The 16,452-nt window shown below is 37.4% G+C and overlaps 1 pseudogene; it reads right to left on the reverse strand.

The window, feature by feature from the left end:
- Positions 1-1,528: 1,528 nt before the first annotated feature.
- Positions 1,529-4,069, reverse strand: LOC131792648 (uncharacterized; annotated as a pseudogene).
- Positions 4,070-16,452: the final 12,383 nt, after the last annotated feature.

Raw genomic sequence — 16,452 nt, forward strand, 5'->3', positions numbered from 1 at the left:
ATGTTTAGCCGAAACGTGATCAGTTGAATTCAAAACTGAAGCTAGTATCAAACGACGATTGGAAAAAAAAAAAGTTTGAATTTTTTTCTGGGTCTTAGCGTAAGAGAAAACCCAGATAGGACACGACTTACCTTCTCTTCGTTCGCGGATCCTTTGCAGTTCGCTTCTCTTTGTTGATGACCTCTTTTCAGTCTGTTTTCAGAAGCGACTTTGTATTTCCTTCTCGCATTGCTCTTTGCTAGAAACACGCCTTTTTACTTATGCCCGTTATTGTTCTCTTTCGTGTTCCTCTCGCCGTATTCTGCCTATTTTGGCGTCCTTTGTAACTTTCTTGCGCGACTTTCTGGACTCGCTTTACGTCGTTTCTTGTTGCTTTCTTTGGTCGCTCTTTCTCTTTATATCATATCAAACTTATCCTATAGAAAACTGAACATTTGCTTAAATTGGTCCCAAGCCTCCGTACTACTCACCTGACATGCGCAGGGCAATTAAACATGCAAAGAGCGCCAATGTTAAAAATGGCGCCAATGTTAAAATGGCGGCTATCAGAGTGAAGCGGGAGCGTAAGACTCCGAAGAGATTTATTGACGAATTCGCAGAAGCTAAGACCAAGCAATGCAAGAAAATAAAAACTACGGATAAGAGTATTTATCCTGTAGAGATAATACAGGTCGACAAAGCGAGAAACATGGTCAAAATTCATTTCAAAGGGTACAGTGAGAAATTTGACGAATGGAGGCCATGCGATGAACATAATTTGCCCGTAATGCGATTGGAACCGATGTCAAAACCAACCGATGATTCCTTCAGCGATCGCCTGCAAACTTTTTATGAACGCGTTTATAGGGAGATCAAGCGAAAGTTGTACTCCGGGCGCAGAGAGGATCCAGAAGTTCGTATTGAAATTCAAGTCGATGACGACGTTTTCTATAAAAGTCTTGGAAGGATTTCATCCAAAAAATATCAGAGGAATAAACTAATATATGAAATTCTTTCAAATGAAACTCTGGATTGTTATATCGGCACAAAGTGGAATGAGCAGATCATGAATGAAAACGGCGATTTTGCTTATGTTGTACCAGGAACTGTGAGATTTTGGTTGACAAAAAGAAACCCCATAGTGGAATTTAAATTAATTGGCGATAAATACGTGAGATCTGAAATCGAAGACGGGCATCAACTCGTTTTTACATTTGTCAGTGGAGATGGCAACAGATGTGGATACAAAAGTATGGTCCATCATTAATATATTTGATTTAGCACATATTTATTGATTTTGATAGTTGATGTCAAAGAATTATTTTACTTGCATGTGAATTACCTTCATAAAATGTAAACATGTGGTTATAAATGACCCATATATTTCAGTCTGTGATTCTGTTGTAATCAATGCAGTAACATTTTTAAAAAAGACTCCTTGAATGCTGTATACAAGAAACATTTCACAGGCATAGCAAATTATTCTACACAACTTCTACTAACAGTTTTTGGGTAATACACTCCTTTAATACATTGATATATTATATGATTACTGATTGATTAAATCACATCTTGGCTTCCATTTACCATCTATTTTATCAAGATGTGCACAGAAAGTGGGAGCATCGCATTTGCTGCATTTTGCAGTACATGTTTTGATGGTATGGCCAGAAGTTGAACAGTTTCCACAGTTGTAACTTTCCTTCACCCTTTCCAAACCAGCAGCTTCCAAAAGCTGTATTCTGTGTTTTTTCAAGAAAAGTTGCTTTAGAGCAGAAACCCCTCTATGATTAGATGATCTAAAGTAGTCCTTAAATACAGTGTCATTGTACTTCTCTATACCTTGCTGAGTGTAATAAGATAAATTTTGGTAGAGCTTTAAAAATTCAGGTACATGAGCATACAAAGAATGCATATATGATGTTACATCTTTTGCTTGGTAAAGGTCTAAGAATTTTTGAAACCATTTTTTGATTTTGTCTTTGAGGCTAGAGATAGCATCATCTGTAGTGTAATTAAGTTTAAGATCACCCATAATATCTATGAAATTATCCCAAAGGGTTTGCAGCTTGTCCACATTATGAAACTCTGGTAATAGTAAGTGAAAATTGATATGCTGGAAAAGCAAGAGTTTTTCAGATCCAGTAAGGCCTCTGTACTCCAACTTCTTGCTGTCCCTATTAATTTTCCATTCAAAATTAATTCCAAGTTCTTTTACAAATTTCTCATACCCAGCCATATGTCTATACTTATTTTGACAAAACCCATTTGAAAAAGTAGATACCTTGTCAATGGCATCTTTCCTGCGAAGTTCCCTGATCAGAAGTTCAATTAAATTATCAGATATTCTCAAAAATAAATGTAGAGTATCAATTATTACATGGTCTATAGGAATAGAATCAAACAATGGATTAGTTTTACAATTATATTGCTTATATTTTGCATACTTACCTATTTCTTGTAAATCTCTTGCCCCAAGAGATTTGTCAGTTATAGACCACTTTTTACTGATGTCAAACCTTTCATTTCTTGGGCACTTACACCAAATACAAGAGAAATTTTGATTAGCAGCTCCTAAACCACAAACACAGGCTAGAAACTTTCAGTCTCTTCCCAAAAAATACTCAATGCTATACTTATGACTATTTACAGTTATTTCTTTTAAATTTGACATTTCATTATTTAGATCAGCAAGGCTTTCTTTAAGATTGTCATAGTTCTCTGTTGTCTTAATTATTGCTAGAACATAGTTCCCTTTTTCATTCATTGCTGCATCCTTTTCATTCAAAATTGTGTATGTCACATTTTCAAGTTTAAGCCTTTTCCCAATGTTGGTACCATCACCACTGAGCTTTACTTTAATAGTAGTAACCTTGTCCAATACTCCATTTTTCTGCAGCCTTTTTATCTGTTCCTCAAGACTCTCCCTGAAAGAAATCTGTACTCCCTCTGCCTCCCCTGGTGTACTTCTCAGATTTCAATTGGCATTGAGCTTACCTAGGTGTTTGCATATTTTATATTTTGTGGGCATGTCTTTACACTTCATGGCCAACTCATGCCAAGCTTCATTAGATATATTGAATTTGTCCTTCAAGTAAACCCACATATTTATGTCATCAATATTATTGTCAGTCAGTTCTCTTGGCTCTGTTTCCAATTGTAACTCTCCCTCTTCTACCAATGAAATAGTTTCATATTGTTGAGTGTCATTATTAAATACCTCAACCTTGGTGGCAATAAAATTATAGAGGCCTAAAAATGACAGTGCTTAGTGGCAGTCTTCTTTAAATCCTCGCCTTAATCTTGCCTGATGTTGTTTGGTATAATCAGTGACACGTTTGCTTTTGTTTGGACCTCTTTGTCCCTTTTTTTGCATTCTTGCTGCTTTTTTCGCTAATCTTTTGAATTTTTGTTTGTATTGTTCTTTTCTGTTTTCCGAATCCCTAATAACATCTTAAAGCTCCTGCTCAATTTTTAATCGCTTTGCCTGCTCTGCGGCTAAATCCAGTTCAGCTTTCCTTTTCTGCCCACGAAGCTGTTGGTTTTCCTCAATCAATGAGTTGTTTTCGAGCTCATGATAGAAAATTTTGAAGGAGTAGTTTTTTGCCTTCCACGCATCAATAAGCTTCTTTATACTTTTCCCCCCACTTTTTGACGCTTTCTTGAACGCTGAGTGGAGGAGAGAAATCTTTTTCCTGAAGACGTTGAGAATTCTGGAATTTATAACAACTCCGTGAATCTCAGATTCCCTCAAAATTTTTTCCACGATTCCCCACAATCACAGAATCAGTACTTTCGTCGTTCGGCTCTTGATCAGACTTCTTCGACAGGGAATATAAGAGATAGCTGATTAAAAAAAAAACCAGTTCGGCGAAAAAAAATTGAAAAAAATTGAAAAGAAAAAAGAAACAGGTCGGAATACACTTCGATAAGCGCAATTTTTACTTACTTGTTTATTTCGTAAGTAAACCAAGGCAGTTTTTCCCCTTTTGGACCATTTGTTTCTTCGCCGAAATCGTTTTGTGCATCTACCGCCACCGCGAAGAGCCAGCGAAGAAAAAATCATCAGCGCGTAAACTTCGAGTCCCATTTCCCGAACCCAAACAATATCCAAACCTCATGTATTATACATCAAATTGCGCCAAATTTATTGTTTTTTTCGTATTTCGCGGTAATGACCAGTTATAGGCATGCGCTTTAGAGTTATAGCCCCAGACTCCATGGCCACTGCTTGCATGTGGCGTGAACCCCTCTTCGACATGTCTGAATCGCTAACCATAAGTCTCAAAAACCCGAACGAAATATTTTAATGATTGCCTTCAAATGCAGTGGTATAGAAAGCTTATGTACGTTAGTTTTAGAAACTGAAGGTAAGAAAGATAGCAATTCAAATGAAATACACGAAAAAGAGGAAAATGTTCGAAAATTAGCGTGTTTTTGACTGACCTTAGACTGCGTGACATGTCACGAAAATCTACAGAGGCAGATGTTAAACGTAAGTTTGATATGCAGCCTATTTTCAATTAAAACCAACTCTCCACGAACTTGAATTATACCAATTTCCTCCGGTTGACAAAGCTTAAACTCTGCCGGTATTGTTGTCTTACGAGTTGTTTAGAAATTGCAAAATACTGAGAATTACTATTCAACTACATCCTTACCAGTTCAGACTCCCGCTCAAAACACGGGTAGCAAATTTCATCTACTAGCTCACGTGAAGCCCTCGTGCAATGCCTAACCGTGAGCCCGCAGTACGCTACACTGCAGCTCGACGTTCGAGTATGCGCACTTTATCGTCATCTGACAGTGTCTCTTGGCGCACACTGATGGGGTATCCAAGTTACGCACGCAATCGCGCCTGCGCATTACCTTCTCCCTCGCCCTTCCATTACGTAATGGCTAAGATAGTGCCCGTGGTACAGTTGGCCGTGCATGCCAAAAGTAGCACCTTGTACGGTCGTGCGGCCGTACGGTTGTACGGTCGTACGGTCGTACAACCAAATTTTTTCGGCTTGATGGGTTACTATTACTACTATTTTGTATATTTATGGGACTACGCTCTGCGAGCTCCGCTATAAGAAGGTAATAGACAGAATTTTCGCATTTACAAATAATTAAGGGGATTGCGTTTTGTTTTCTATCAACAAAGTAGATAAGACGTAATATTCGCTTTTGGAGAACAAAAATTTTATTTAGGTAGTTTTTAGACGCATTACCCCAAGCAACGAATCTGTAAGTTAAATAAGGTAAAATTAAGAATTTATAACTATTTGTCTAGGGCGAAAAATTAGAGGATTTGATGTTTTTGTATTCAAAGTCAATTTATTTGTAGTTAGCCAGTCATGTAAATTGTTCAGATCAGCATTGACCGTCTGTTCCAAAGACTTGAGGTCCTTGTCAGCATAGAGAATATAGTGTCATCCGCAAATAAGAAAAATTGACGTTTAAAGGAACAGTGGTGAATGTCATTTATATAAAGTAAAAAGAGAAGTGGTCCTAAAACGGAACCCTGAGGGACACCGGTTGGAGCCACTCGTTGATAATCCCTCGAAAACCATAAAAATTAAGTTTATCAGGTAGTATTTAGTGACTGACAGTGTCAAAAGCTTTATTTAGGTCAATGAAAACACTACACGAGAAATAATGCTTATCCGTATTGTTCCGTAAAGTTTCCACAATATCAAGGATTGCATGATCTGGGGAGTGTGCCTTACGGAAGCCGTACTGTAAGGAATGTATTAACTTATTTTTGTCAATAAAGTCCTTCATTCTGTAATACAGTAGCTTTTTAAATATTCCGTTAAAATTTGACAAGAGAGAAATTGGTCGGTAATTAGGAGCATCAGTCTCGTCTACATTTTTAAAGATAGCTGTGATTTTGGAGATCTAAAGTTTTGATGGGTGAACACCAGACGTATAGAACTATTTAAAATGTTCCAAAGGACAGGAGAAAAAATATCGCACGAATATTTAAGAAGTTGGGTAGACAAGAGTATAAAACTTACGATTTATTGTTTGGTAGCGATAGAATTTCTTGTTTAACGTCATCAGGGGAAATCGGTTTGGAAAAAAAGGAAGAATCAGGTGATTTTAATTTCTTGCGATAACCCCTATGATTTCTTTTGGTGGGTAGTTTACTTGCTAGTTTGGTTCCAACACTTGCGAAATGTTCATTTAGAATACTTGGTATACGTGACAGGCCATTAATTAGTAACTTGGTTGTTGTTACTTGGGTCTTTTAATGTTGGCATCGTTTTATGATATTTGTTACGGTTGTTTAACAATTCATTGATTCATTAGCATGTTTTTTTTTTCCATATTCTTTACCTTTTCATTAAAAAAAAAATCAAAGTAATATTGCTTTTTACTCAAACGCGTAAGGGTGATGATTTTATTTCTATAAGATTTACATTCGCTACAATTTCCAGTTTGATATAACCTATTCTTTATTTTAATTAACGTTCTTGTTCCCTTTGTTATCCATGGTTTTGCGATTTGTTTAATTTTACGTTTTGATACAACTTCCAAAGGCGCATGTTTTTGCACGACTTTATTTAATTGCTAATAAAAAGATGAAAATTGGTCGTCAGCGCTATTTGCTTTTGATACTATAATATAATCAAGTCGACTATTGACAGATCATTATTAAACTGCACAGAGGAGAAGTTTGAGAAGTCGCGTTTCTTTGTTGTTTTGTTAGAAACTTTCTCTCTTCTTGAAGTCAAAATGCAAAACTGAGAGAAATTATCAGAAACGTCAGTGATAATATTTCCACTAATAGTTGGAAGGAGATAACTGCTTTGTAGGGGCCAGTAAGAAGTCCTGGCTGTATTGAGATTTCTCAGTCTTCAACAGACATAGGTTGAAATCGCCACTAAAACAGATTGTTTTTCCTGTGGAAGCTAGCTTTTCGATTGTATCACTAAAATATTCAACAGAGAAATCTGGCTAATTGTGTCGGCGATAAATGATGCCGCATATGACATTCCTCTGTTTGCTAAAAGAAATTTCGATCCACAATGCTGAAAGGTTTCATGCGACTCCTTTTCAAGCACTTTGTAGTTAAGGTTTTTATCTATGAAGAGCCCAACACCTCCAACGGCCAGTGGTGTGGGCACGTGCTCAAAAGCGTAAGCTGGAACATAATTTTGATTTTTGTTGGTAATTTTCGTCTCAGTAATTCCAATAATATCGAAATGGAGATCTAGATTCTCTAGATAGTGAGTTACAAGTTATTCAAGATTTTTCCTTAAACTACCAATATTATTATTAAAAATTAATAAAATTAGATTCTAATTGCTCCTTCGTTAAACCATTGCTGTTCTTTATGAAATTATGAGGAGAGAAGTAGCGACTATAAATTCTATGATTGAATGAGTTATTGTCAGTATTTAAGTCTTAGTATCCATTCGATTTCTGCCTCGAAAGTCTTTGAATTTAGCAGTTAATAGAATATATTTGTCTTTGTATCACAGATTAACACAATGTTTTCTCAATTAAGGACGGTGTCTGCTACTGCCACTGCGCACACGGGCTGTACATCACGCTATAGTCGTGCGTGCTTGCACATGGGTGGAGAAACTCGCCTATGCCAATCTTTTCTGGTAATATATTGTATTTCAATATTTGGAATAAGAACCTATAATTTTTACGCCAGTGATAAGCTTGTAATTTCTTTCTTAGGTCTTTATCATTTTTATTTTTAACACACACTATGTCAAGCGCTTTTGAACGTCTATGAGAAAAACGTTCTATAAATATATGTTATTTGCCGGCTGGGAGGTCCGTATGGTGAAAAACTGTGACCGAGGTCTTGAAAATACTGCCCGAGGCCGTAGGCCGAGGGCAGCATTTTCAAGACCGAGGTCACAGTTTTTCACCATACGGACCGACCCTTAGCCGGTAAATAACATATTTATTGTTTTTATACTTGACGGAATTCTTTCCGAAAGAACCCGAATGACTTATGGCCGTAAAATACGGCAGGATCTTCCATAAACTGAACAATTTTTGAGTGAGTAAATGGTGGTTAAAATAGAGGTGATGCAAATTTAAGAGAGATGCCTCAGCGAAACATTTTCATTTCCGTAACGATAAAGGTGATTTAAAAGGCTTCCAAACAAACTTTGAAACATTATTTTTACAAGTATCTGTCACAATCTGACACCTGTCAATTAGAGAGCGTGCAAGAAAAAAAAAATCGTAGGAACATTTGAAAACCAACAGAACTAGTTTGGCAAGGACTGTCACGACAATGTTTTCTTAAAAATCAGTTAATGATCTAACGGAAAGTATTATTTATTCTCATCGACCATTCATTCATGTACGAAGATTTACCTCTGTTCATTAAGTAAACGGCGAGGAGAGTAATTGTGAGTAAATTCAATTTTTTATTTTGAAGTTGTGAGAGTTTGCTCGTTTGTTTGCTGTAATGGCGAACTTAACTCTGATCTTTCCTTCACAAAAACTAAATTCGAACGGCACACTCCAACGAGACACAAGGGAATTTAATGCGGCCTTTTCTCAATTCCTTCAATTTCTGTTGTGCAATTTAAGGTACAAATGTCCAAATTGAACGGAATTGGAAAGACTCACCAGGAGCGTATATTTGTTGTAGAACTTAAATTAAAACTTCGCTCGCTCTTTCACTATGAACAAATTGCTCGAGAAAATTCAGATATTAAATGAATGAAAGTTCCATCGTTCAGTTTAACTGTAACCAAATACCTCACGTTCCAACTTTCTGGGTACTTTTTGTGAACGATTAAAATTAATTGCAGACGGTTTTTAGGCCGCTTGTCAACCAACGTAATGACACTATTGTTTATACAAATTCATTCTGAAACCAATATTTTTCTGTCAACCAAAGAGATTTGATAGAGAGAAAAGAGAGGATTCATAAGTTATTTATCGGCTTGAGGTAGTGACCGACGTGTTTGCTTAAAAATACTGCCCAGCCGGAAAACGAGGTATATTTATGAAAAATGACAACGAAAGTTGGGATGTACTCGGCGACTCACGAAAGCGTTACCGTGGCCCGTGGGCAGAGATAGGAAAATACTGACCGGGTAAAGAACCAATCAGATTGCAAGATTCGTTACCGTGCCCTCTAAAAAACAATAAATGATAATATTAAATATCTTCGATCATATATTTGTTCTTTCTCTCTCTCTCTGGAGGAAGTGCCAACGATTCTTTTGATAGTATTAACCACGCTCAATTTTCAACAAAAGATAAATACGACCCAGAGTGTACTGAAAGATTTGGCACTTGGTGTTTTTCAAAAGATCGAGATGCCTGAGGGATCTCCAACATCAACGGTAATTACTGACAAAAGAATGGTATAGGATGGAATAACTGGGGTAAAGCCCCAGATGCACCCATCACCAAAGCTGAAATAAAGATCAAGTCGGAGTGCCCAGTAGAATAATTCATGTAAAATGTTCGAGATCGTGTGAAAAAAAAACGTTAACAATTATATGTGTTTGCAGTGTATTAGTTGATTATTGTGTAACTTGCTGGATGAGCGAAGTATGTCGAACTAAAGCGTGCGGAAGGTTATGGAACAACTCAGTCACACCGATTGAGCCTTGAAACCTTTTCTTGTCCACGGATTGGCCAATAGGCAGTTACCAGTCTAGGAAAAGTAGTTTACCATTTTCTTCGACTTCTCTGGCAAACTGTATGTTGTTGTTTTGTCCATTGAGGTGGTGGTAGAATGCCTTGACTCTTCGTGTCCTACGGCGGTGAATATATCTAAAAGTAGCGTAGCCAAAGCGGTATCGTTTGTTGGTAAATTGAAAGGGTGCGTTCCTTTTCTTCAATACATGTACAATTACCGTGTAACCGTTCGTAGTGTTTTCTGTTGTACTGAAAGTAAGATGACGTTAGCCAAAGGTTCAGTGAGTTCACAATGTCCTCTGTCTGTAGGGGTAAAGGGTCGGTAGATCGTGGGATTGCAGTCTTCGTAAACTCTCGAGCCAGTTGAAGTGGAACACTTGTAAAAAGAAAATTTCACATCAAATGCAACTTATTTGTAGTCGTTCGGTATCTGTACAGTCTTAGTGGCGTCAATGAAGTCGTCGGTGGATTGCAGTTTACGTCTGGATTTTTCGGTCATCGGTTGTATTAATGTCATCAGGTACTTGGATAGTTGGTATGTAGGAGAACCATGGAAAGAAACAAAAGGTCTCATCTGGAAAGCAGGTGTGTGTAGTTTCGGCAGACCGTAAAGCTTTGGTGGCCGTGATAATGAGCACCTTAGTCGATAGTGGCGTTGTGTCTCAAAGGCGTTGGTCTTCAGTTGAGAGTCAGTAGTTTATTCTTAAGTTTGTGTTGAAGTGCAGGGGTTGGGTCACGTTTGATCTAGTTTTCCTAGATATTTTTGTCGTAAACTAAAGGAATGCGTCAATTTTGTCGAAATAGTCAGTTTTTTACGAAAAAAAATAACTCTTCCTTTATCGGCTGGTAGAATAACCGTGTCTTCGTCGTTTTTCAGTCGTTTCGGCACAAGTTATTTGGCTCTAGTCAAGTTTCTGTCCAGTAGTGACGCTAACTGTCTAGTGGAAGCAATTTTTCTTCTGATGTTATCCCTACCACTAAATACAATATCTTCGGTCGGTTTCCGTTTCGGTGTTACTGAGTATTACTGACAATAGACGAGTATCAGTCTCGCTCAAGGGACGGAACAAGAATTTCCGAACGAAAAGACAAAAGGCTAGAAATTCGATTCCTCATGGGGACTGATAATTTTCCCTAGTTGACCCATGCACAAGCGAGCGACGAGGAAAGGTGATGTCAACAATCACATTGCTAAACATCATCGGCTTACGAACCACACTATCATCACCAATTACTTTCAACGACTGACTCTGGAGAGTAGGTTAACCAACTTGGAACAGACTCCCCTCAACAGCTGTCAACCAATACCCGCACCTAACAAACAACACATTTACGACATTAACATTACAAACGAACAGAACGACCTAACTTTACCGACGGACAGAGACGACCAATCACGACCGACCTTCGCCACTTGAGTCCTACAGCCAATAACATGACGGCAAAACTGACCAATCAATTTATACAAACCGGACGTAGAAGATTCGACTAACAAAAACTATTCTTTTGACTCTGATAACGATTTCCCATCAGGTAGTCGAAACGTCAGTCAACACAAACGACAACAGTTCTTAGGACTACTCAAAACGATCAGACTACACCATCACAAACTGTAAGATGCTCGTAAACATCTGAAATTAATTGAGGGGAAATAAAAACAGTAGCCTTTTTGCCTGAGAGTATGTTCGAATATTGGTCCTTGGATATTATATTTTCCTCGAAACTCAGAGTATTCCTCGAGCTTCGCTCTCGGAAAACTGTTCGCATCTCGGAACAGATAATGACTGCGGACAAATACCCATGTATATTTTCGCGCTAAATGAAGGCTACTGTTTATTTAGTGCACCAAACCAGTGCATTTCCTGTTGGAATATTATACAATTTTGAAACCTTTAAGGAAAATAATTTTTGTTCAAGTTTTTATGCTCAAAATTCCTCTAAATATATCTTATTAGGTGTTTTGGGGTGTTGTTTCGCTGGGTATTTTTATGAGTTATACAGTATTTTGACTCGCTCTACGGGCAAAGAACGAGTAGAAATACTCAGCAATACTATACATCAAAACGTCTAATAAGTTATTTATTTTCCGACTGCTTATTTTTTTCTGCCAAGTCTTTCTGTTCTCATACGGCGGAAAAGAAAAATGGATAGAGAAGAATAGCACGCGCTGCCGTCTGGTTAAATAGGCTTTTTTACAGTATAACATATCAAACTGTCCATATAACCGTACAGTATCGCAAGATATTTGTGCTCTATTCGCTCGCTAACTTAAGTTTCCTTTATTTATTTATTTATTTATTTATTTTTCAGATGCAAACTGAATCTATAGCTCCCATTGCGTGCCTGCATTTTGACATCAACATCTGGGACATCGGTCATGTGCTTTGTCGAAAAAGAACCAGTCGCCGTGTTTGTACTGGCATATTTTGCTACCTAAAATTGTTGAGTTATGGTCACTCTTAACTCGAAACAGTCGGGAAGTTCTGTCGTATTTCGTGTGTATTGTAATTTCGCTTAAAGTGTAACTTCTTTTCGTAGAAAACTTGTCTTTTTGTCTAGCATTGGTGGATTTTCATTGGAATACCTGTATATAAATGGTTGAGTTTTTGTTTTCGAGTCTTACGCTTATGTGGTTCTGCGAACTGCGCAATATAATCATTCTTGTATTAGTATTCCGGTATCATAAACGATGACATTATCACTGGAGAGAACTTGTATGTGGTAACTGGAGTAACATAAGATACAGGTCGGCAGATGTATTACTAGTAAAAGCTAGGGACCATCAAGTTAAGTCAGGAGTTTTAGCAGGTAAATTTAGTATTGAGCAAGGGAGGATTTATTGTCCCTTGGTTAAGAAGTGCTGCTAATAGAATTGCTTAAATCTGTCGAATGGGTCATCTTATCTTTGTTCCGAAAAAAGTGTAATAAATAATTTCATGATTATATCTCATAACTGATTATTCTGCTGGGACTGACGATTTTACTGTGAATTCCTACTCTCGTCAAAATCGCAAAAAATATCAAATCATCACGTGACTACGCACAAGAGATGTGATCTAACTTACATATTCCTGCTTGTTTTCTTCTAGAATTTTAACTTGCAATTGAAGCTGTCCAAGTTGTTTCTGTATTTCTTTCAGGGATCCTCGAGTGTCGTTCTGGCAAGGGGCTCCATGTGTCGAAGCATAATGTTTTGTCATCATGAAAAACGCCACAAGCAGTAAAGTTCAGCGTAGGGAAACAAAAGTCATTCTCATGCTTGAAGCTTAACCCAACTCAGTATAAACTGCAATCGGTTATGGTGCAATGTAGATTCAGACTAGAGTAAAATTCAATAGATGAACCGGTAAAAAAAAATCAGACACCGATCAAATTAAAAAATCTAACGAGGTATTGGTTCTTACTTGCTAGGGAAGTGGCCTTCCAGATGTGGTACAGAAATTGCCTACAGATTCAGAGAGTTCTCGGGCACTGCATCTAGGTAGATCGAAGGATCTTACACTCTATCCGAGCGGAGTGCATTCTAACTTTTTCTAAGCATACCCCTACTTGGTATCAAGAGTACGGACATGACACTCGTAAAGGGTCCGGATGCGTTGCCAAATGTTGTATCAAGTGTAGGATATTATTTTCCGCACGCAAGGTTTCTTCAATGTTTTATATCTACCGTATTTTCCTGTGAGGTTTGGTGTTGACATATTTCCCCGCACGCAAACAACCTTGTAAATACTAATTTGACAAAATGTCCAATTGTACTTAAATGAGTTATTCGAATTAATTTTAAATTTTCCCTCATAAGCTCATGTTTCGATTAAGAAGTCTTTGGTCTCTTAAGTGAAAAAAACGAGTGGGTTGATTGAAATGGCCGAACTGTTATTCGAGGAAGTCTATTCTGCATAGACCTGCGTGACGATCATGTCAGACAGAATAAGTATGTCTACAAATTCATTTCAGGTGAACTAGCCGGTAAAGTCAATGTTGCTAAGGATCGGAAAATTCTAACGATTTTTTTGAAGGGCTAACCAGACCTTATACTGGATACTGTTGCCCGAATTATGAGCATCTTGCTCATAAGAACTATCAATATGCATGAGTTAATGGTAACTTACGCTTTCTCTGAAAGCGTTTATATCTGATAAAACTATTTAAAGACAAAAACGAGACTAAAACGACAACGAAAGTTTTAGGCTTGCTAAAGTTTTTGTATATATATGAATTAAATTCCTTCCATAATGCGTCAGATCTAATGATCATTAAATTTTAAGTAAATTTTTCGTGTATACTTCAAGGTGAGGATGTCATCGCCTGCTTGATTATACCGATAAGAACACTAGCATCACGTTTCTTCTCCAATGAAAGACGGAGGGTCAGTTTTCTTCACACGCAGAGCTCCTTCAATTTTTGTTTGTATGTTTGTTTTTCTTTCGTTTCGTATTGTTTCGTTTTTCTTTTTTTATAGATTTAATATTCCTATTGACTAAAGAGATTATGTGATGTTATTTTTTTGTTTGTTTCGTTGTTTATCAACGGACATCAGTGAGGTATTTGATATTCCTACCAAAATTAAAGTGTACAAGAAAGCTTGAAGTATTGGGTTGTTTTTTCTTTCAGAATCCTCTTCCGCTTCGGCTTAATAGGTATTGAAATGCATATTTTTATGTCCCTTTGCAATTGGAGGGTCACCAACCTCTATTCACGCAAGGCTCCTTCAATAATGTGAATTTTCATAAGCAGATATCCGTTAAGGATGTAGTACTCCTATGAACCATGATAATCTATCCCCATTTAGCTTCCAAGTTTGAAAGTCGCGAAATTTTTCGCACGCAAGGTATCCTAGAATTTTCAAATTCTAATTGTAGCATTCTTACATTAGTTTTCCGGTATAACAAAGGTGGCACATGGCACTATCACTCGAGAGAAAGAGTATATCGTAGTTGAAGTAACAGAGCAGTTGCATCTTAGGAGTGTATGGGGTGATACAAGTCCACAAATGCAGTACTATCAATAGCTGGAAACTCATCAAGAAGGGCCAGTAGTGTAAACGGCTAAATCTAGCAATGGTGTTTGGTTCGTTGCCAGCATTTGTATTGGATGCACTATATTCCGCTTCCCATCCATCCCATTAAGGCAGTACAATTATTGTCTCGCTTATGATAGAATACTCGATAATTTGCCCGAAGACATCCAAGTGTCTCGTGTCACGTTTCATGTGCGCGTGTTGATTCGACTTTTCTGGCAACGAGTTACGAAATGCGCAATGTTCATTCCATTGTGCTTCATCGATTTTGGGGTTTCATTATCGGAGATCTCACCTTTAACCACAAAGTACACATTTAGTACAATTAGGCGGGTGGGTGTGTGTTCTATCGTCGCAAAGAACATTTACTTGCAACGTTCAAATTCTCAAGTTAGGTCCTGCTGATGCAATACGGATTGTGGTTTACGGAGATAAGTTATGGAAACGCCAAAGAAAAGGCACAGCAGCTTCCTAATTAATGGAAGAGAAGGGATATCGCTGAGCTCAAAAGATATATCGTTGAGTTCAAATGATATATCGTTAAGTTCAAACGATATATCGTTCAGGAAAAACGATGTATCGCTGAGTTCAAACGATATATCACTCAGGAAAAACGATATATCGCTCAGGGAAAACGATAATTCATGAGTGGCTCAACGATATATCGGCGATATCTCGCGGTTGTTAGAACAATAGCCCTGCGATATATCGCCGATAAATCGTTCCGACGGAAGTATCGCTCAAACATCGCCGATATCTCGCGATTATCGCGATAAAAGACGATAATCCTTTGCATTACTTTTGCACAGTACTGTATATTAGCACTGTATCAAAAACATTCCCTTATTATCACCTCATTTTTTTTGTATCTTGTAATAAAATCATATAACTATTAAATCATACCCCATCTTTTATCTACTTTTCAACAAACAATTCACAAAAATATAATTAACTTACATATTCACAACAACATGATGTATGCATCAAATTATCAATGAACTACTATATCAACATTCCCTGTTTTTGCAACTTTCGATTTTTATCTACATATCTCTTTCTTTGTATACTTGTTAAATATATCATTCCCTATCATAGACTATACCATTCATAGCTTCTACAATCTGCATCAAAGCAGTCGTTGTGTATCAATGAATTAATAGCATGCCGATTGTAATCCCTACTCCTTTCCTATGACCTCTTCTCTAGCTAAGCAATCCAGTACTTCTCTGTTCACAAACATGATTGAAAGTGGAAGGGGAATACTCAATTTTGAATCATGCAAAAATAGCTAATTTTTGTCGCAAATTGAAGCCTTCAAGTACATAATTCAGCCTCATTCAATTGTAATTAATCCTAACCTCGAGCTCTACAACTGGAATTATATTTGTCAGTCCTGCAATTAGTAAATTATATATGAAGAAGGTTCAACCAGTTTCTGAAGAGCACTTCCTTCTAACAGCTGTGTTAACAGCATGTTTCCAATGAAGGTTAGGTCCAATTAAGCAGGATTCAGTTTCTTGGACCTCATCTTATTGATACGAGATTCCATCGATCGGTTGACATTAAATTATTGCAACAAGAACCCACCTGACACTCCGAATATTCCTATCGAATCACTCTATATGAACCCAGATTTGAATGCCCTCCTAAAGTACAAGTTAACCTTGGAGCGGAAAGCAGTATTGGCCACTAAAATCTCCTTCCTCATATGAGATCTAAACAAGGCAACGACAACCTATTCTTCAGCGCACTTTTTTGAAAGCCTTTAAATACGTTTATTGAGCCCGTTTAACGCGTTTCTCTTGCCTGCTAGCACAAGAGATTCCAATGACAAA

The sequence above is a fragment of the Pocillopora verrucosa genome, chromosome 1, assembly GCF_036669915.1.
Source record: "Pocillopora verrucosa isolate sample1 chromosome 1, ASM3666991v2, whole genome shotgun sequence".
Lineage (NCBI taxonomy): Eukaryota > Metazoa > Cnidaria > Anthozoa > Scleractinia > Pocilloporidae > Pocillopora > Pocillopora verrucosa.